The sequence below is a fragment of the Chaetodon trifascialis genome, chromosome 3, assembly GCF_039877785.1.
Source record: "Chaetodon trifascialis isolate fChaTrf1 chromosome 3, fChaTrf1.hap1, whole genome shotgun sequence".
NCBI lineage: Eukaryota > Metazoa > Chordata > Actinopteri > Chaetodontiformes > Chaetodontidae > Chaetodon > Chaetodon trifascialis.
The window spans coordinates 27,633,642-27,654,720 of record NC_092058.1 but is presented as its reverse complement, the minus strand read 5'-3'; the positions used below and the strand labels follow the sequence as shown (position 1 = coordinate 27,654,720).

The window sequence follows — 21,079 nt, the reverse complement described above, 5'->3', positions numbered from 1 at the left end:
TCATGTTTCAGGGACTTCTTCCAGTTCTAATACTTACAACTGGTCAATGTTCACACAGGTTATATTCAACTTCTCTGACTCAACAAGGTATAAACATACGAATGCAGAATTGACCAAAAAATAAGAAATGCTGAGCTCGCTTACAGGACTGGGTCCTTCATCCCAGCAGCTGTCACACCAACATGTCACTAGGAGCTTTTCTCCTAACAATACTGGAGATAGTACTCTTCATGGGCAGTAGTATTTTTATAATCTGTACATAATGTACATATAGTTGTTTTTCAGTTTTGTATCCTGTGCACTTTTTTATCTGGACCCTTTCGTGCGACTGTTTTTGCTTTTTGTAACACTTGCTGGCTGTAAAGATTTAACTTCCCCACCGTGGGATCAATAAAGTCTGATCTTAGAGGAGTGAAAAGTTCAATATTTGCCTCTGAGATGTAGTGGAGTAGAAGGATAAAATAGCATGAAATGGGAATTTTAAACAAAGTATATCCAACTTTATGCTTCTACTCCACCATGTGCCACTATTGAACTTTTACTCCACTACATTCATTTCGCAACTGTTGAAACTTTCCCATAGTCTACCAGAAAACTCAAAGATTAGAGAAATAAAAAACACCTTACCCCATTAATCATCTCCCGATGTAGTTTTATGTATACAATATACACTAAAACTAGTCATATACAATATAATGATATACCAGTACTGTTATTTTGATACCATGAGTACATTTTACAGACAGGGGCAGCGCCAGAGAAATTTGATTGCAGGTGCTATGGGTGTGCTCCAACATTTACTGGGGGTGCTCCTAGAAATACAGTATGTGCACAAGCACACACATAAACAGTAGTAACTACACAACGTTAATATAGTTTTGCAAGTATTCCAGAAGTGCATTATTATGCCACTGTCTGACATTCACTTCATTCAAAAGCCAAAGGTTATGCACAGATCGAGAAACAATGGGATTTCAATGACATTATATTTTTATTGAAGTGCAATCTCTCGTGTGTCTCCGCTGGTGTCTCCTTCCGGTGTCACACCTAAACAGGTCTGTGTGACACGATTACTATTGACACACTAATGAGGTAACTGTCTCAAATCAGAACTGCATGAAAGTGGAAACATCCACATGTACTCATCAAATAATGTTTAAAACCATCGTGCCATGAGAGACAAAAACATCTAAATGCAAACACAATAGATAACATACTTGCAAAGAGCAAACAGCAACCCATCACCATGGGAAATTAAAAAAACACTTCCCATCTGACATACAGTATCACAGGAGGACTATGCGATGGTTGTTATGGCTGAGGGCGAATGCATCGATGATCTTGTCGATGTTCAGGGCTCGTGCCCTTTTAATGGTATATTGAATTGAATTGAATATTGATAGCCAAAAGTCCAAGGTTACTGCTACGAGCATCTCTGCTACTGCTCCTCAGATAGGTTTTCAAACGGCGGAGACAGGAGATAGATCGTTCACAGGAAGAAGATGTAATGTCGGGGATATACAGAGGAGTTTGTACAAGTCCATAAACGCGTCCTTGTATGGTGCCATGAGTGTTCAAAGTTCCAAAGTTGTGTTAACGGAGTGTCCCTGTTGTGATTTGCTTTCGAGAAGACGTCGGGCTTGATGCAACTCTGCATTTAAGTTATCCTCAGTGATGTCATAATTCTGTGCCATAGTCAATAAAAAAGATCTGTGCTTTGGGTTTAGAGCTGAGACCCCTGACAGCACATGATAAAAAAAAAATCACATGAGATAAAATGTCATAAAAAATCTACTTTGTTTAATGATTTTTTATTGGATTTCATGGGGGTGCTATGTTGCCACTAGGGGGAGCTGAAGCATCGGCAAGCCCCTCCTTGGCGCCGCCTATGGATGCTGGTGAAGAGTTTGATCATTACTGTCACTTTTAATGAATTAAGTATTTCATTTTTAGTGCTGTGTTTGGACGAGAACCAAAGCGCGACTTTAGACTGTAGAGACATCAAAGCCACCCCGCCTATAAGAGTCAGGATCAGGTCTCACAGCACAGAGCGCTGAACGATCGAGACCAGTGCGAATCAAAGGCAACGTTAGAAGCACAAACTCGTGAGGTATCTGAACACAATCCACCACAGACACTACAAGACATGGAGAACATTTCTGAGGACAGAACATTTTCTGAGGTCACCATGGTCCAGCCTTCTAGATCCACGTCTCCTGAGCGCCCTCTAGCCTCGGCTGGGGGGTCCGCACCCGAGGAGGGACAGGAGCTCCATCCCCCCGCCGCAGAGGCCAGGAAAATGCAAATTATTGCGATCCGTAAGTGAATTTGAGAGCGAATTACTGGAAAAGTACACAGTAAAAGTGTTTGATACTATACTAAGTAGTCTAGGGAGTACTTAGTCCAACAGTACATGTTTGGCAAACTACTTATGGAAGAAAGTGATTTCATTCCACTTCAAATTTAGACGAAAATGGCATTTATTGCTGTCCGTAATGGACTTTGAGAGTGAATTACTGGAAAACTACACAGTAGAAGTATTTCATATTATTTGTGCAAGTAGAAGTACATGATAGTATTTGATGAAGTAGTATCGGAGGTACTAAGTCGAGCAGTCCAGGTTTGAAGAACTACTTATGGAAGAAACTGATTTTATCCCACTTCAAAAGTAGACAAAAATGCAAATTATTGCGATCCTTATGGAATTTTGAGAGTAAATTATTAGAAAACTACAATGTAACAGTAGCTGATAATATTTGTGCAAGTAACATATGAAGTACATTATCCAATAACACCTCTTTAGCTACTTATGGTATAATTTTATTTTTTTTTTTAACTTTTAAAAAATCATTTCAATATGACATTCAACACATTGAAGCCTGCACCACACACAGAGAAAGAAGATGCTTTATTTTGAAATCCAGAAGTAAAGATTGGTGGCGGTTGCTTTCACCGTAAACTTGAGAGTAAATGCGCACTTGAAATACAGCGGCGGCTGGTTTGACCACGGATACGCGAGAGGCGGCTGGCTTGACCGCCACCTCCAGCAGCAGCAGGGGCAGCAGCAGCACATCGGGGAGGGTTTTGGAGCGCAGTTGGAGAACCGACGACGCCAGCGAATCACCTCCAGACTGGAGTCCAGTCTGTGGTGCTCATGCTCACCGGCTGCTCGCTGCTCGCCGGCGGCTCGGGAACAGTCGAGGCTGCCGAATGAGCGGAGGTGCCGCTGAAAGCGCTGTCCGAGGTGCTGAGACGCCGACAGACCGTCGTTGCTCCTTTTCCAGTCGAGACGATACGCATGAACTGACGTGAATGCCGAGCAGCACAACGCGGCACAGCAGCCCGCCGGTGAACGCAGCACTCCCGGCCAGAGTCAATGGGACCGCACGTCGCCCGAGCGTCAGAAAGATGGAGAGATTTTTGCTGCTCGTTCTCGGCTGTCTCTGCGTCTCTCCAGTCAAGGCTGGTAAGTTTATGTTTATGTGCAATTAGGGGGGATGTTTCCATGGATGGTGGAGCAGCAGCAGCTCACACAGTGATATTTTATTGTCTGATGAAACGAGCCGTGGAGGGATTGCAGAGGCATGTGTGTGAAACGCTGCTGTCTCATGTTGTTCAGGCTTTAGAAATGAACGTTGCGTAGTCTGTTGTGTTTGTGGAGAGGCTGACTGTGTTTGCTGCTGGAGGCTTTTCTGTGTTGGCATCTAATGATCAAACATATGACGAGTCACAACTGGCGGTTTGAACTATTCACATGTGAAACAGCCTCATGTGCGTTAATGGAGATTACTGGGGCTAATTTGAACAATGACAAACCGTGTTGTTTGTCTGTCCCTTCAGGCAGTGAGATTCAGTTCAATTCAATTCAATATTCCTTTATTCGTCCCTCGAGGGGAAATTCCGAATTTCACAGCAGCATCAATAACAGAATAGAATATTAAAAGACAAAGTGCATGCAGTTAACACAAAGTATACAAAAGGGTGTACCGGGAATAGTATTTACAGACGTTTATGTCCTATAATATTGCACAGTTTACAGAGAAATATTGCACAGATTACAGGCTTTTATGTACTGAAATATTGCACAGATTATTGCCCAGGTTATTGCACAGATTGTTTCCCAAAAAATTGTTCAGTTCAGTTATTGCACAGAATGTTATGCAGATTATTGTACCGCCTGCTTGGAGCAGTTTCTGTTGTAAAGTCTGACGGCTGCAGGAAGGAAAGACCTGCGATACCGCTCCTTCACACACTTTGGATGTAGCATCCTGTCACTAATGGAGCTCCTCAGTGCAGTGAGTGTGTGTTGGAGGGGGTGGGAGTCAGCCAGCAGACTACACCATCGAACAAGGCAGAGGCCTCAACAGAGTCATAGAAGGTCTTCAGGAGTGCCCCCGCACCCCAAAAGACCTCAGCCTCCTGAGCAGATAGTCTGCTCTGTCCTTTTTTATAAAGTGCAGTGGTGTTATGAGTCCAGTCCAGTTTGTTGTTCAGATGAACACCCAGGTACTTATAAGATGTCACCATCTCAATGTCCCTTCCCTGGATGTTCACTGGTGATGGGGGAGAGTGCGGGCGGCGGCGGCGGAAGTCCACAACCAACTCCTTGGTTTTATCCGCATTGATCAGCAGGTGGTTCTGCTGACACCAGTCCACAAAATCCTGAATGAGTGCTCTGTATGACCTATCGTCCCCATCTGTGATGAGGCCGACAATGGCAGAGTCATCAGAGAACTTCTGCAGGTGGCAGGTGGGTGACAGGTGGGAAAAGTCCGCTGTATAAAGGGTGAAGAGGAACGGTGCCAGCACTGTTCCCTGGGGGGCCCCCACACTGCAGAGGACAGTCCCTGACACACAGTCCCGTGTCCTCACATACTGAGGGTGGTTGGAGAGGTAATCCACTATCCAGCATGTGAGGTGTTGGTCTACTCCTGAAAGCTCCAGCTTGATCCTCAGGATGGCTGATATGTTTATAAAGGACGCTGACGCTTGATTGATTGAGCTGCACTATATTAAAGGCTGAAGTGAGTGGCCTTATTGAACTAGCTGTATTTAACCATGATAAGCAGTATATTAACATTTTATGAATTTGTCATGACACATCGTAACACACTTGGATATAACTTAGATTACCTTGTTATATATGTTTTATGTGTGTATTAATGTATTTGTTACTTCCCTTGTGAAATATCCACAAGTGATTAATGAACAGCTGGAGACAAGTACCTTAATAAACACTTCAGAAAGTCATGTCTCCAAGAAATGACGTTTATATTCTGAGGCAGTGAGACCCAGTGAGACAGACATAAAACTGTTCTGTTTATTTAGACATCTAACTGTCAATAACACAAGAACAATACAATGTCCAACTAATTAGCAACAGCAAAACATGTAATGCAGATTAGGTTTTGTATTAACATAATTAGGAAATGTTGTTAATTAATGTACTTGAAAGACACAAATATGTTTACAGGCAACATATTTGATTTTTTTCTATCAAATTAGGTAATCTTTTAATGCACCATCCATTCTTTGTGACTCCAGCTGTGACGTGTGTGCACGAAACAGAACCCAGGAGCGGAAACGGAGAAGGTTGAACAAAGATTTATTTTCAACAGGGGCAGGGAGTGCACAAACAAGTACAAAAAATCCAAAAGGGCTGGAGAGTGCTGGGCTGTGTGGGAGACGGGAGGCACTGGAAAAGAAGAGGAGAGGCACGAGTTAGACACAAATTCAGCAGTAGTCACGAGAGAGGGAATATCAGCTTTTCACAAGAGAAAACCAAGCCAGCAGATACCACGCAAGCTATCAGGATACTCTGGCGCCGAGGAGTGTCTCTGCAGGCCTTAAGAAGGGACACTGATGGTGAGGCAGGAACAGGTGTGTTCAATCACTCCTCAGCGCAGCAGGGGGGAAGGGTGCCTCAGGAAGAGCAGGTGACAAGTTAGCCCACAACAACCCAGCCAGGAACCAGAGCCACCAAAATAAAAGTCCATGAACCTACCAAAATAAAAGCCCAAAGCATACAAACCACAACACCAGCATTATTAATTGTTCCTATAGTTGTGTTTAGGCACTTATAGCACTCAGTTAATGTCAGGGAAAGAACAGGCCAAATTGATGTCGAGGCGGAGAGGTGGACTGGCAGAAGTGAGTGGGTGTGCACCACGGCACCATAAACTGTACACTACAGTGACGTCTTTACTGTTTCTGTGTTTATAGTGACTCATAAACAGTCAGTTGATCCTGGGAAAGGAAAGGTAATGTTTCCATTTAACATGGAAATGGACTCTCTAACACATTCATCTAAATGAGGCCATAAATCCCAGCAGGCAATTTCCCCTGGTCAGTAACAGTTCTGAGTTTGGAGGGAAAAAAAGAGAAAATCAATGAATCAGTCAACAAATTGAACAGCAATGCAAGTTATGCAAAGGCTCCAGGCTGTTCTGTGTGTTTGAGAGATGCTTCCAATATGAGTGAAGGAAGCTGGGTCTTTCAAGAGCTCAGAGGTTGATTTTTTTTATGCTGTAAAGCAAAAAAATCTGAAACTTTGACAACCACCTGCCAGGTGATGAATTCTCTGTGAGTACAGTTTGGTACAGCACAGTACGGGAGGTTAACAGGAGGCATCCATCTCTCTGCTCTCCACCACCAAATTATCATCCAACAAGAATCAGACTGTCAATATTTCTGAGCAGCAGTCTGTCAGTCAGAGACAAAGTCCAAATTAATGCGGTTTCATAAGATTTTCAGTGCTACTTGTCACACATGAAGCAGTTTCAGCATTTGATGATTTCACAGTACTATTTCTACCATATTATTTGGAAGAAGGCATAAATATCTGTCAATCTGCCACTACAATTATCTTAAGTTTCAACAGTAAGGAAGGCTGCATCTCAGAAATTCACCAATCCATCTCACCCACTCTCTAATGAGAAAAGCAAGTGATGACGGCTATTTGTTACTACCTTACTGCATTTATTATGAAAGCAGATTGATTACAACTGAATTTCATTCACAGATTTGTGGTCTCTTGCTGTATATGAAGCCACAGCACCAACACAGAGACAGTTTTGCTCATTTGTCTCCTCAAAAGTTTCGTCTCCTGGTTTCCAGAAGTTGTGTCTGACACAGATAAGCCAGGAACGTGTTTCTTAATGTAAATGTGACCTGATGCCTACTCACGCTGAGGTCTAAATGTGTGTGTGTGCTTTTCAGTGTGTATGTCAGTCAGTTTCCAATGATCAACCTTTGTGCTGGGAGATGCAAGTCTGGTTTAGGTGGGGGGCCTCAATACTCAGTCAGGGGCCAGTAGTCAGTCACACAGCATGTGTTTCTCTAAGGGGAATATTTGCCAGAGACAGACACAGAGATGAAGGCAGTGATGGATAGAGAGAAAGCAAATGAATGTATGCAAAGAGGAGAAAGTGCTCGTGTTCGAAGCACAAGGGAGAAAGACAAAGAGAGACAGAGAGAATGTGAGTGACAAAAGGAAAAAGTGAAACATGGAGGAATCAGAGCAAGAGGATTATTCACGTTCTCCACCTGCCTGTGACACCAACTCTCCCAGGCAGCTACTGTAGGCGTTACTTTACCAGCTGTCCCCGAGTCCTCAGCAGGACTGCAAGACCTCCACAGAGAGACACAGACAGACAGACAGACAGACAGACAGACAGACAGACAGACAGACAGACAGACAGACAGACAGACAGACAGACGCTACAGTAAGTCTGAAGGGAAACACAGATGAAACAGATGAAAGTTATGTATCAAGCTCTAATATCATATTCATAACCTCACATCAAGCTGTGCTCCTTTAGCGTTATCAGCGCCATCCCATATCACTGCTCATTCCCTGGATGTTGTATGTGTGTGTCAGAGGGGTGGCGGGTTCGCGACTGATTTGAGAGTAGATTTCATTAGTAGTGGGCTTGTCAAATAATCAGCCTCACGGCGCTCCTTTGCCTTTTTGAATTAGCTGGCTTGCATTCTCTCTGCACACAATGCTGCATTGATTTTCATACCCTGCCTTTTGACATTTAATTAGAGAAAAGTGTGTGTGTGTGTGTGTGTGTGTGTGTGTGTGTGTGTGTGTGTGTGTGTGTGTGTCTATCTGATGGAAAGAGAGAAAGATTGTGTTTTGCAATCCCCCCGCCTCTCCACCTCAGCATTCTTGTGGCCGGCAGGGCTGGAAAATTCATTTCCTTTGAGTAAATAACTCATTTCTCTACAAAGGGACAAAAAGACCCTTAGGTGTAATTATTTGACAGTGCTGGGCTGCTGTGCACAGAGGCAGGATGGACCACCGAGGACACAGGCTCTGCTCAACATGCAAAACATGCAGAAAACATGCACATGCAGCCTCCCACACACACAAACAGGCGCTCTGTGGCTGTTAAAGGAAGACATCCTTAATGAATTCAAAATTAAAACCTATATACTGACTGCCTCAAACTGTTCTCCCATTTCTAAGCTCTCAGCTGCACGTATTGTATGTCAGCTGATCAGCAGCTGGTGTGTGAGAGGCATGAGGCTAATCAATAGCAGAATAGTACATGAGTGAGTCACAGCTTTTCACCCACCATCGCGTCCCTGCACCCAGATTCCCATTGAAGTGTCAGTTACAGGCAGAGAGCTTTACACCCCAGGTATGGAGGAGCTGCCGAAAAGCCCCAGTGTAGCAGCTACAGAAATATAGTGAGGAGTGTTGGAGAGACAGACAGAGATGAAAAAGAGAGACAAAACCAGATAGACAGCGGGAGTGTGTGTGCGAGGAGCAGGTTCAACACAAGTGTCCATGACAGTCTCAAAGACGGAAAGCAAAAGTGAATAGAGGAAGAAATGCAGGACACTTAAGTGTAACAGGTTGGTTTACCCAACTGCAGTAACACCAGAACACGACTTTGATCTGAGGAGTGACACAGACAGATAAGCTGTAGCACTGAACAATGTCCCGTTCAGAACTATTGAGAGTTTCTTGAAAAGTTTGGCGAATCAAACATTCAACAGTCAGAGTCAGGCAGAGATCTACAAAGTGCAGGACGAAACACTGAGACAGATACTGAATGAGTGTGGAAGAGCTGTTGAGTGTGGTTTATGAGACATTTCAAGCAGTCGTATGTTAAAGAGGTGGAGTGCTGTGAAAGGCAGCGTCTAATGAAAAAGGCAATATGTCCAGTCAATTCTAAGACACAACACAGCGTTACAGTGTGACTCCGATGTGAACACGTGTTTGATAGCACCTCTAAATTATTCACCAGATGCTTTAGCTTCTAAATGAGACACATTAACTCCTCGTGTTTGCCTCCTCTCCAGAGCATCATACTGTGATCTACTAACATCAGTGTGTGTATGCGTATCCATAAGGGCGAGACCACGTGCCATGGTCTCCTCTGACACATGCAAGGGCAAACTCCAGATCAGCATCCTGATGGCTCTATCATGGCACATTACCTATGAATGAGCTGGCATCCCTGCCAGCTGTATGTATGCTAACCCCGAGAGCACAGCGCCACCACAGCTCACTGACACTCAATAAAAACAAGCGGCAAGCAGTCGTAATTTCCCCAACGCTATCGTTAGCTGCAGCACAAGACATCGGCAAGCTAATCAACATGTGCTAATTTGTAGCCTTTGATTCCCCCGTGACTGCACGTCATGGCTGCAGAACAAAGTTTTATTTTTCCCTCTTCCCAAAGTGTTCCTTCAAACACTTTGATATTCACTTCCACCTGCTGTTATTGCACCTTCCATACAAAGTGTCAGTTTACCTACTATTAGCAGTGAAATGAGCTAAAGTCATTTAAGTTGCTAAACATTAATTAGTAGCAGCACAGTGATCCCCAAAGGGATTCAAAGACAGGAACAGGAAGTAACAAACACCTGACTTGTGTCTGCCTCTAAAATCCCAGATAACAGTGGAATGTGATGCCAACAGGCAGTTTTGTTTTGTTTGTTTTTTTTTAATTTAACTTCTTTATTGGCTTTTCTTTAGAAATGCACAGCCAGTGTGCAGATCCATACATTGCAAACGAGTTCAAGTCAGCATTTTAAGAAAAATAGAACAAACCTGACAATAACAAGCAAAATACACCGAATGAAAAATAAGAAAAAAAAACAAAATAAAATAAAATAAAATACAAATAAATAATACAATTAATAATAAATAATAATCCTAGAGTAATAATTAAGATGCACATTCTTTACAGTTAGGTTCATCACAAAACAATGTCACATGATGTGTCTATTCCTTGGACATCCTTACATGGGGGAGCATACAGGTATTAGCCATCATGATCATCACTTTCCAATCATTTCCAGATAAGGAGCCCATACCTTCAAAAAGAGATCTAAATTATTATTACTCTTAGAAATAAGTTGTTCAAAAGAAGCTATAGTTAATCTCTCCATTCCTTAAGACTGATCATTTCTCCTGACTTCCAGTGTCTCAAGACTACCCTGTTTCCTGTTGCAAGAGCTAGTTTCACCCATGTGGACAGGCCGTATTTCCTCTGCAAAATACCCAGAGTACATAAAGCTGGCCCCTCCCTGAACTCTACTGTAGCAAGCCCACTTTACTTTGTTTTTGCTGTCTCTCATTTTGTCCACCAGAGGGCAGCCTGTATTGTTTATAGGTTGATGTTGAATATGCTTTGAATGCACTTTTTAGCGTGATTTCCTTATTTGTGAATTTTCTGATTTTGATTGCTTCAATGTCATTTCCTCTGTTATATATATATATGTGTGTGTGTGTGTGTGTGTGTGTGTGTGTGTGTGTGTGTGTGTGTGTGTGTGTGTGTGTGTGTGTGTGTGTGTGTGTGAACATATCATAAGATCTGGACGTCCCTCCTCTAAGCTTCCAGCTTGAATTTCATAGCTCTTGGGTGCAAATTTAAACCTTCTATCTGCTGTTGTAATACAGCTCCTCAACTGAAGGAACTTCCAAAAATCTTTTCTGGGGATATCATATTTAGATATACATTGTTCAAAGGAGATTATATTTTTCCCGTCAAACATATCTTCCAGTAACATTACCCCTGCCTTCACCCAATTTTCCCACGTGACTGATTTTTTGTTAATTTTCAATGGTGTGGTAATAGTTCAAATGGCACGCCTGGTGGGCCCATCTCCAACTTCCTCTAGAAAATGCCAACACAGGGTTTCTGTAGGGTACATCACCTCCTGTCTGGGTGAGGAAAGCTTGAACTGAGAAGGGCTCTAACAACTGTTTCTCTGTCACCACCCAGACAGGCGCACAGACCTCTGGCATATTTGACTTGGATAGCTGACTGAGACTGAAGGCATGGTGATACCAATATATTCTTGGGCATCCTAGACCGCCCTCCTCTACTGATGCATATAGTTTCTTTTTGTTAACAGCAGGCTTCTTCCCCATACACAAGAAGCCACTTATCGCCCTATCAAATCTAGACAGAAGGGGGAGATAGAAGTCCAAAGGTAGCATGCTTGTTATATAGTTAATCTGTGGTATTGTAATCATCTTTACTAAAATTATCTTTCCAATTAATGATAAAATTAATTTAGACCACTTTTGTAAATTACTTTCAGTTTTTTGGATAAGGGGCAGTAGGTTTAAATTCATTACATCGTTTAATCCTGGGGTAATCACCAGATTACCAGATCACCAAACCAATCAAGATGGAAGCCATTTAAATTTGCCAATTGTTGTGAACACTGGGGGGGCATATTTTAGACAAAGGCATTGCTTCAGATTTCGACCAATTGATCTTGTAACCTGATATACGAGAAGAAGAACTAATCATGGATAAAATATGAGGCACTGCAATTTCTGGGTTACTTGACAGTAATAGGATGTCATCCGCATATAATAAAAGTTTATGCTCTTCTTGCCCTGAAACAATGCCTATTAAAGGCAACATGGTTCCTAATTGCAGAGGCTAAGGGCTCTAAAGCCAAGGCAAAGATCAATGGAGAAAGGGGGCAACCCTGTCGGGTCCCACGTGACAGTCTAAAGGGTTCAGAAAGATTCCCATTCTTGAGGACAGCTGCCTTTGGACTTCTATACAACAGTTTCACCCATTTAATATATACATCACCCACATCAAGCCTCTCAAGAATTGCAAATAGATACTCCCATTCGACTCTATCGAAAGCTTTCTCTGCATCCAGAGAGAAAGCCACCACCAGTTCCACACCGACAGGCAGTTTTAATGTTGTCTTCCAGCCTGCAGACAAACTTGTTAGCTCAGAACTGGTAAAGGGCCTTGACTGTGAGAAATGCATTTCTGAGGATCGCAGAGCTGCATTATGGTGCTCCAAATCAGGAATATCTGGAAGCTGGAACACCACCCTGCTAGCTTTCGTGCTCTCTCACTTTCAAAGCCCCGGCCATCTGCTCAGGTGTCACACTGCATCTGACTGTCTCAGCTGACTGGGGTCACTACTGTGTGTGTGTGTGTGTGTGTGCGTGTGCGCGCATGTGTGTGTGTAGTTGTGGGTGTGCATATGTACATACGGAGGGTGTTTTTATGTTTTCCTTTATAATCTGTTTAACTGTTGTAAAGCACTTTATGTTGCATTTTATGATGTTTGAAAAGTGCGATATAAAAAAGTTTGATTTGATTTGATTTGACAAGTGTAGCGCAGCTGAACTGGTTCCAGTCCCAGACTGCACATTCAAAGGTTTACTTATGTCCTCAGTGGAGGCTGATGGGCAACTTTACCAAAAACACAATCAAACACGCCTTTGGTAAAGGAAAAGAAAACCAATGAAGCATTTTCCACGTTTGAGAACACGATGATTTCCACATTACAACATCCCATGATACCTGCCATGTTTCCCCATCTATAAATCCACTCAGATGTTCTCTTCCTCAACAGCAATGAAGTGCAGTTTACCGAGCTTTGGGAAGTGCGTGGACACAAAACAAACTGAAAAGAGATCCAGAGGAGGAGTCAGGAGGGAGGGAGGGAGGGAGGGATGGCAGCAGGCCTGGAGGAGGTGTGGGAGGCGTGATCGTGTCTTTCTGAGGTCGACGGAGAGAGGAGGAGAGCGTTCATTAAATAATGATAGGCTTTATGGACTAAGACTGTTCACTCTGTGTGTGTGTGTGTGTGTGTGTGTGTGTGTGTGTGTGTGTGTGTGTGTGTGTGTGTGTGTGTGTGTGTGTGTGTGTGTTCACAACATGTCTGTGTTGTGAAGCAGCAGCCTGGATTCCTCTTCTTGACCGTTTCACACACACACTTCTCCCAGTAACTTCTCTAATGAACGTGGCCATGAAGGAGCTGTCACCCTTCACACTCAGCATGGGACAAAGTACAAGCTGTCACTGGTCAACATTGGCCTAACACACACACACAAAGTCACCCCCATCTCTCAGGGTGAGGCAGACTGTGTGCCACAGCAATGGGAGAGAGTTTATGAAGACATCTGTCTGGTGTTTCATTAGAGCTGACTCTCCTGCCATGTGGATACATAAGGCCCGCGGTCACAGCCAATGTCCACTCTCTTGTCCCACAGTGTGTTAGGCTTGGCCTCAGTTTAGCAGTAACTGGACTCAATGTACAGACCAGGAGACAAGATTTATTATCAAGAAATATAACAAAACCCACTCATAAAGAGTGGAATGAACAAACAAGAAGCACACCCGTAAGGAGTGGGAGCAAGCAAAAATAGACTCAACAAGTAGAGAGAGAAACAAAAGGCGCACTCCACGAGTGGAACAAACAATTCTCTACGTGGGGGGGCTGAGGCTGGGCAAAGGCTGAATGTGGCTGGTGGGCACTGTGAACAAACAAAGCACAGGTGAGGCAAAAGAAAAAGCCACCAAACAAAAGGCTGAGACAGCAACTTGGCAAAGACTGGAAATACTCACTGGGCACAGTTCTGGCAAACTCATGGGAGAAATCAGGATAATCCAGCAACCACTCTAGTTCAGCGTCTTCCCTAAGTACTGAGTCTTGATGAGGCCAGAGAGGCGGAGTCAGCTGGGTGCAGGGAAACACCCAGCTGAGACAGACACACACATAACACTGGGGAAAAGGGAAACAGAGAACACGAGGAGCGGACAGATGTAGTGGATCCTCACTGTGTAGTGCAATCATACAGTATGGGGGAGAGGAGACAAAGATGCACTAAAAGGGACCGGAAGCTGTGGGACGTGAGGACACTCAAAGAGATGGTTTAACTTTATTTTGTAGAACACTAAGGAGAAATAACAAGGACATGTTGCTTTTCTATTTCACTCCCCCTCACCACCTTGTTGCAATCTCCTGCAATCTGTATGCAGTGTTTTTTTTTCACCTGTCCCTTATTTAATCTAAGCGCATCTCAGAGGGAACAAAGTCTGTTTTCCAAAAGAGACTTAAAACAATAATTCACTTACAGGTTCAAACAGGGGGCTGCACGGTGGCGCAGCAGGTAGTGCGTGTGACTCACAGCAAGAAGGTCGCAGGTTCGATTCGGGTCGGGCATGTTCTTCCCGTGCATGCGTGGGTTCTCTCCGGGCACTCCGGCTTCCTCCCACAGACCAAAAACATGCTCATTAGGTTGATTGGTGACTCTAAATTGCCCCTAGGTGTGAGTGTGAGTGTGAATGGTGTGTGTATGTGCCCTGCGATCGGCTGGCGACCGGTCCAGGGTGTACCCTGCCTCCCGCCCATTGACAGCCGAGATAGGCTCCGGCCCCCCGCGACCCTGAAAGGGATAAGCGGCATAGAAAATGGATGGATGGATGGTTCAAACAGGCAGTCAGCAATATATATAATGAATGAAAGAGAAAGCAACTGGAATGCTACACGACACAGTCCAATGAGATATCATTTTTAGAAAAATTCTAATTTCAAAGAGTGTTGCAGCAGGAGAAAGAGAGAGAAAAAGATGTTGAGACCACTCTCATGTCTGTACAATAACTATGAAGTTACAGTGTGCAGCCAACTAGCTTAGTTTAGCATAACGGCTCTGTCCAAAGATCAAAAAATCTGCCAACCAGCACCTCCAAATCTCCCTAATTAACAGATTTTGTCTTGTTTGTTTAATTTGTCCAACAGATTAAGGTCAGAAGGACAGAGTCAGGCTAGCTGTTGCCTTCTGTTTCTTTTATTTAATGCTAAGCTAAGCTAATCAGCTGCTTACTGTAAAATGTGTAATTATATCTTCATCAAATTACTCAGGTCTGTACTGTATGAATCATTTTGTGTCAGCACTTACAGGTATAGTGTGATAGCTATTTTTACAAGCAGTTAATTTTTTTAAATAAATGTTTTTTTGTTTTTTTTTAGAAAATCTGCTCATCTGCATCTTCAGGCAGCGGTTCAGACCTTCACAGTGTTTTAAAATTTAATCAGGCTTTCAGGCAATAATTGCAATCCACTTTCTAAGTCATAACTGATTCAATTCACATGAAGTTATGATCCATTTCTATTCCACAGCACATACAGTCAGATTTTCGTGTCAGAAGAAATGAAGCCCCATCTCACACCTGTACTGCAAGGCAATGATGTCATGAGGCTGACAGTGAACAGTCAGACATTTTTTGTCCATTGTGACTGACGCAGTTTACATTTCAAATGATTTTTAGAAGAAAAGAAAACATACAGAAGATGAGTTGGTGTAAACAGTGTGGAAGAAAAATCCATTTTCCACTTATTTGAAGCAAACTGATGTGTGCATTGTTGCACTTTGATCATATCATCTGCAAACACACTCATACAGAGCTGTAGCCATTAGGTAGGTGAAGTCTCATTATAAAGACATGGACAATCCCACTTAATTATAGAATAAAACAAATCTTTGTTGTCTCATCTTGTATTTTATTCTCATTCAGAACTTCCCAAAATTTTTCAAAAATACTGAAATAGGTCAGTCACTGTGCACTTCCTGCAAAGAGTGAGCAGGAGAATATAATGAGGACTTCCTGAAGTCCATGTTCAATCTGTTCAGCTATGAACTGGCCTTTCCATTAAAAAGAGACTGAGATTGATTAATGAAGTCATATTACTGTCGAGCTTCAGACAAGATTTGAGAGGCTGAGTTAAGTTAGAGTCTGTGATCTGTCATACTGTTTTAATGAGAGAAAGATAAACTGATAAACTGTAGTGTGTGTGTGTGTGTGTGTGTGTGTGTGTGTGTGTGTGTGTGTGTGTGTGTCTCTTTCTCTCTATAGATATATTTGTACATGTAACATGTTTGGCATTAAAACGTTCTGTCTACATTTAAAATACTGCAGCAATGCTGGCTTGGGTTCTGGGGGACTGAATAAAGTGCAGAACTGGCAGCTTTTCCAAAAAAATTATTTGGTGTTTAAATAGTTTCAAATCTCTGGCCAGTATGTAAGCTCATATGGAAAGATAGAAAGACAGACATCACAACAAAAAGAAGATGATAATCCATACCGCAATCCAGCCACTAGCATGGATAAAAACGTTCAAACCCTATTTATACATTCAAAGACTATTTTTTTTAAACTTGTTTAAGCTGAGTTTAAAATTTTAACATTTCAACTTTTAGTTTAAATTTCATGAAAGATGAGACTGACTTTACTTCCCAGACTGCACTGATCCTTTCACATTATACATACTCGACTGTCTGCTGAGCCTTGGACGCTACCACTGGAACACTCTGCAGAATTGTTTTGTGTTTCTATACTCTGTCGCTTCCACCTTACATAATGGATTCAGCTGAGCCATTTATTCACACCACTGAATTTGGCTTCCTGCCATATTGGTGGCCATTTCTGCACCCGGCAGAAACATAAAGGAGCTGAGCTTCTCATTGGCTTCAGAACGCAGAAGATAAACAAGCTTTTGTTTCTCTCTCTCTCTCTCTCTCTCTCTCTCTCTCTCTCTCTCTCTCTCTCTCTCTCTCTCTCTCTCTCTCTCTCTCCCTCTCTCTCTCTCTCTCTCTCTCTCTCTGTTTGCAGATAGCTTGTCGCCTCCTGTCAATGTGACCATCAAAGCGGTGAAAGCAAACTCTGCTGTGGTGACATGGGACATCCCCGAGGGATGGCTTTGCCATCACACAGCAGGTGAGCGACACACATACAGTACAGATACAGCTCCCGGTGGATATATAGTATATGGAAATGTCACTGAATTAAACTGCTCCCTTGCTCAGTCACTATGCATTATGGGAATTATCACTGGATGCTGGATCCTGTCGGACTCCCTGCCTCCTCTGTGACAACAGCAGTCTCTGACAGCTCTGTGAAAATTGGAAAAGTGATATTATCTGCTGCCATCATGCTCACATAACATACAAGCTCACACACACAGACATCACAGGAGCTGGGAGTGACATGACTGAGGATGCTGCAGGGTCAGTGTGGGTCACTTTCTCACAGCGGTACAGAGGTGTGTTTGCAGAGGAAGAGAAATGCTGTAGAACTGTAATGTGCAAATAAAAATGACAACAAAAGCAACTCAAGCAGCAGCAGAAATACACTTCTGCCTATATTGTGACTTGTGGATACATACAGTACTCTGATTCCCCTCATCTTGCTTTTCTGTACCTGTTGCAATGTTTTTTCTCTGTAATTTCATAGCAGTAGATGATGTTTTTAAAGGAATAGTTTGATATTTGGTCAAATGTGCTGATTTGCTGTCTCACAGAGAGGTAACGATGAGGCGATCGATGCTGCTCTTGGATCTGATCTCTCCTATGTCCTACCTCAACAGAAGAAAGACGTGCACATGCTGCGATTCATCCAGGAAGTCAACACCACCACATGCTCCTGTGCATTATGGGACTTGGAGGAGGAGACAGACTACATTATGCATGTCCAGTCCATCAGCATGTCCAGGACGAGCCCACTGAGCGAACCCCTGCACTTCAGGCCGAGACTCAGGCCTCTAAGAGTAAAGGTGAAGTGGCACAAAGAGAAAACACACAGACACGCAAATACAAACTGCTCAGTCATCCAGCACATCCACACACAAGACCCTCAACACAGGAGCCATCCTTGGCTCTTGGCTTTGCTCTCAGCCCCCTCCTTTACTCCCTGTACACCCCAGACTGCATGGCCATGCACAGCTCTAACTTGTTAGTCAAGTTTGCTGACAACACGACAGCAATCAGCTGATCACTGACAATAATGAGACGACCTACAGAGATGTCACAGACACAGTGGTGCCAGGAGAACAACCGTCGGCAGGACCAAGGAGCTGATGGTGGACTACAGGTGGAAGGGAGAGAGGCTGGACGCCATCACCATCCATGAGTCTGCTGTGGAGACAGTCAGCAGCTTCGAGGTCCTCTGCGTCCACATCACTGAGGACCTCAACTGGGATCAGCACACCGGCCACGTGGTGGAAAAAGCACAGCAACATCTTTTTCACCTCAGGAGGCTGAAGAAGTTTGGCTTGGCGCCCGAGATCCTCTGGGCCCTCCACAGAGGCACAACTGAGAGCATCCTGACTGGATGCATCACGGCCTGGTACGGGAACTGCAAGGCGCTGCAGAGGGTCATGTGAGCTGCCCAGAACATCAGTGGATGTGAGCTTCCCTCTATCTGGATCTTTACAAAGAATGTTGTGTCAACAAAGCCCGTAGGTTAATCAGAGACCCCAGCCACCCCAACCACAAACTGTTACAACTGCTGCCGTCTGGCAAGAGGCTCCGCAGCCTCAAGGCCTGAACCAGCAGACTCCAGAACAGCTTTTTCCATCAGGCAACAGGGCTTATGAACAATGGACACTAAGGGCCTGTTGCCTGTGTAGGGGAATTAACTTAATTTGATGTTGCATTCGTTGATAAAATGTCGGGGCACCACCTTCCTCAGCTAAAAAGGACTGCAGAAATTAACTGCTATAATGCTGATAAAATACTAACGAATGAACTAACAGTAAACCAGTCTGATAATCTGAAGTGTAAACTCTGGATACAGGGATCATATATATTCAGCTCAGAAGGACACCATCTAACCACTTGAATCAAAAGTCTCATTTATTAAGCACTATTATGGATAATGAATAATGTATCATGAATAGTACGACAGAAGATATGAGGTGATATGGCATAACACACAAGAAACTTATGGCAACACAATGGTAAAACAAGCTTGGCGATAGTGAGAAGTAGTTGTAAGGGAATAATGGGGACGCGAACGTAAAGTTAAGTGACTGAACGAATAGTTGAGAGAATTTGGACAAATTAACAATATCATAACCTCATGATCAACTCTTATTCAAACCCACTTGGCATGGCTACTTGGTTGATGGCGTTCTGCAAGGTCTGCTCCGAACTAGCTCGGAGATGCTCCCAGTGTTCGTCCGCGGCTCGATCTGCTCGGTGGTCCGGTGGAAGGCCCAGGCAAACCAAGGTGAAGAGCTGATGTTGGACGGTGATGTTTCACAAACTGGGTTCTACGGTGTCGGTTACAGACGAGGAACGGCTCCGAACGGTTGTTAACCCAGACCAAGGATCAACAGCTGGCTGCAGGGTTTTGGTTCAGTTGAGTCTGTGATTTTTGTAGGTTCCTCTGGGACCTGGCACCTTTCATTCAGACAGTTTTATTGTCCTGATCTCTCTTGGGGCTATCAGGAAAGAATTAGCATTGCCATGAGAAACATAGTGAGGAGAAGGCCACCTTTGATGTTAAGGTGTCTGTGTCTGGCTCCCCCGAAAGAGTGTGGAGGAGATGTCTCTTGTCCAGACATCTTGTCTCTGAAATTAACACCTTCCCTGTAAACAGTTCAAATGGTCAATAGCTCTTAAATGTTGGGATGCTTTACAACTCCATTTCTCCTGAAGGAATGCAGAGAGGGTAAGAGAAGGTCAGTTAGAGGCCAGTTCTGCTACACCTGTCTGTCTGTGACTCACACAATGGCATACACATATGAACATTTATACATCTATACACACACAGCACCTTGCAAATTAACTGCACATTATTTTTTGTTTTATTATTTACACACTTCTCTTTTACTGGACATCTAAGTACCATTTTAATGCCCTTATTTTTAGTTTTATTGTTACTACTGCTGCAATGTAAAAGCACACCAAAGCATTTTACACTCTCCTACTTGTTGTTGAACAATAAAATAACAAAGAAATCTTGAATCATTTTATCCTGTCTGTGTCTCTGTTTCTGTCCTTTTCAGACCAGTGAGTGCAATATCTTGTTGATTTTTGCTAATCCTTTTCACATATATGCAATAGAAAACAGCACAAAGACAATATATTTAATGTTTTACCTCATCAGTGTCATTATTTTTTGTAAATATCTGCTTATTCTGAATTTGATGCAGCAACATGTTTCAAACATGTTGGGACAGGAGCAACTAAAGACTGGGAAAACTGTGGAATGCTCCAAAAACACAGGTAACAGGTGACAGTGTCATGATTGGGTATGAAAGGAGCATCCTAAAAAGGCTCAGTCACAAGGAAGGATGGAGAGAGGTTCACCACTTTGTGAACACATGACTGTATAAAGGATTACTACATGAGCTCAGGAACACTTTGTAAAACTGTCAGTAAAATAAGACATAAGACATAATGACATTTTCTTGAAGATCTGGCAACCTTTTATTGAATATATGGAAACATTGCCTCTAGCTGCTGTGGACTCTCTATAAACCTTTTACTGGTGCAATCATAACTTAGCAATAATGTCCAGGTACAGTATTAACTATATCTTAATCTCATTTAAAAAAAAAAATTTCTTTTCCTTTTGTGTAGACCTATCTTGTTTATTTTATTTTATTAGTATTTTTATTTGTACTTTATTCATATATATGTGTGTGGTTTTTTAAAATTATTTTTTAATCACATCTGTATAATTCTATTATTATTACTGTATCATTTACATTTTTGCCTGTGGGAATGAGTTGTATTGTTCTGCATATTTGAAAATTTCAAAATAAAATATTCTAAAAAAAAAAAAAAAAAAAAAAAAAAAAAAAAGAGAGTATGGCTCGTGATAACCTACATGTTTAGTGGCCAGGCCAGCAGCACAGCTCTAAGGATTCATGGTCCCCAGACCAGCCACTACAACACTCAATGAATGAATTAAGTGTGTTTCTTGACAATCATTGCTTCTTCTCATGCTTTGCAAGATTTTCAAGAAACACACTTTATTCATAATTATAAACATAGGTGTTG

The 21,079-nt window shown here is 42.9% G+C and overlaps 1 long non-coding RNA gene across 1 annotated transcript; it reads left to right on the top strand.

Moving 5' to 3' along the window:
* The first annotated feature begins 3,231 nt into the window (after positions 1-3,231).
* On the top strand, positions 3,232-18,057 carry LOC139329205 (uncharacterized). The gene is made up of 3 exons (XR_011602056.1): positions 3,232-3,466; positions 16,902-17,006; positions 17,590-18,057. It is a non-coding gene; the product is annotated as an uncharacterized lncRNA (long non-coding RNA).
* The last annotated feature ends 3,022 nt before the right edge of the window (positions 18,058-21,079 follow it).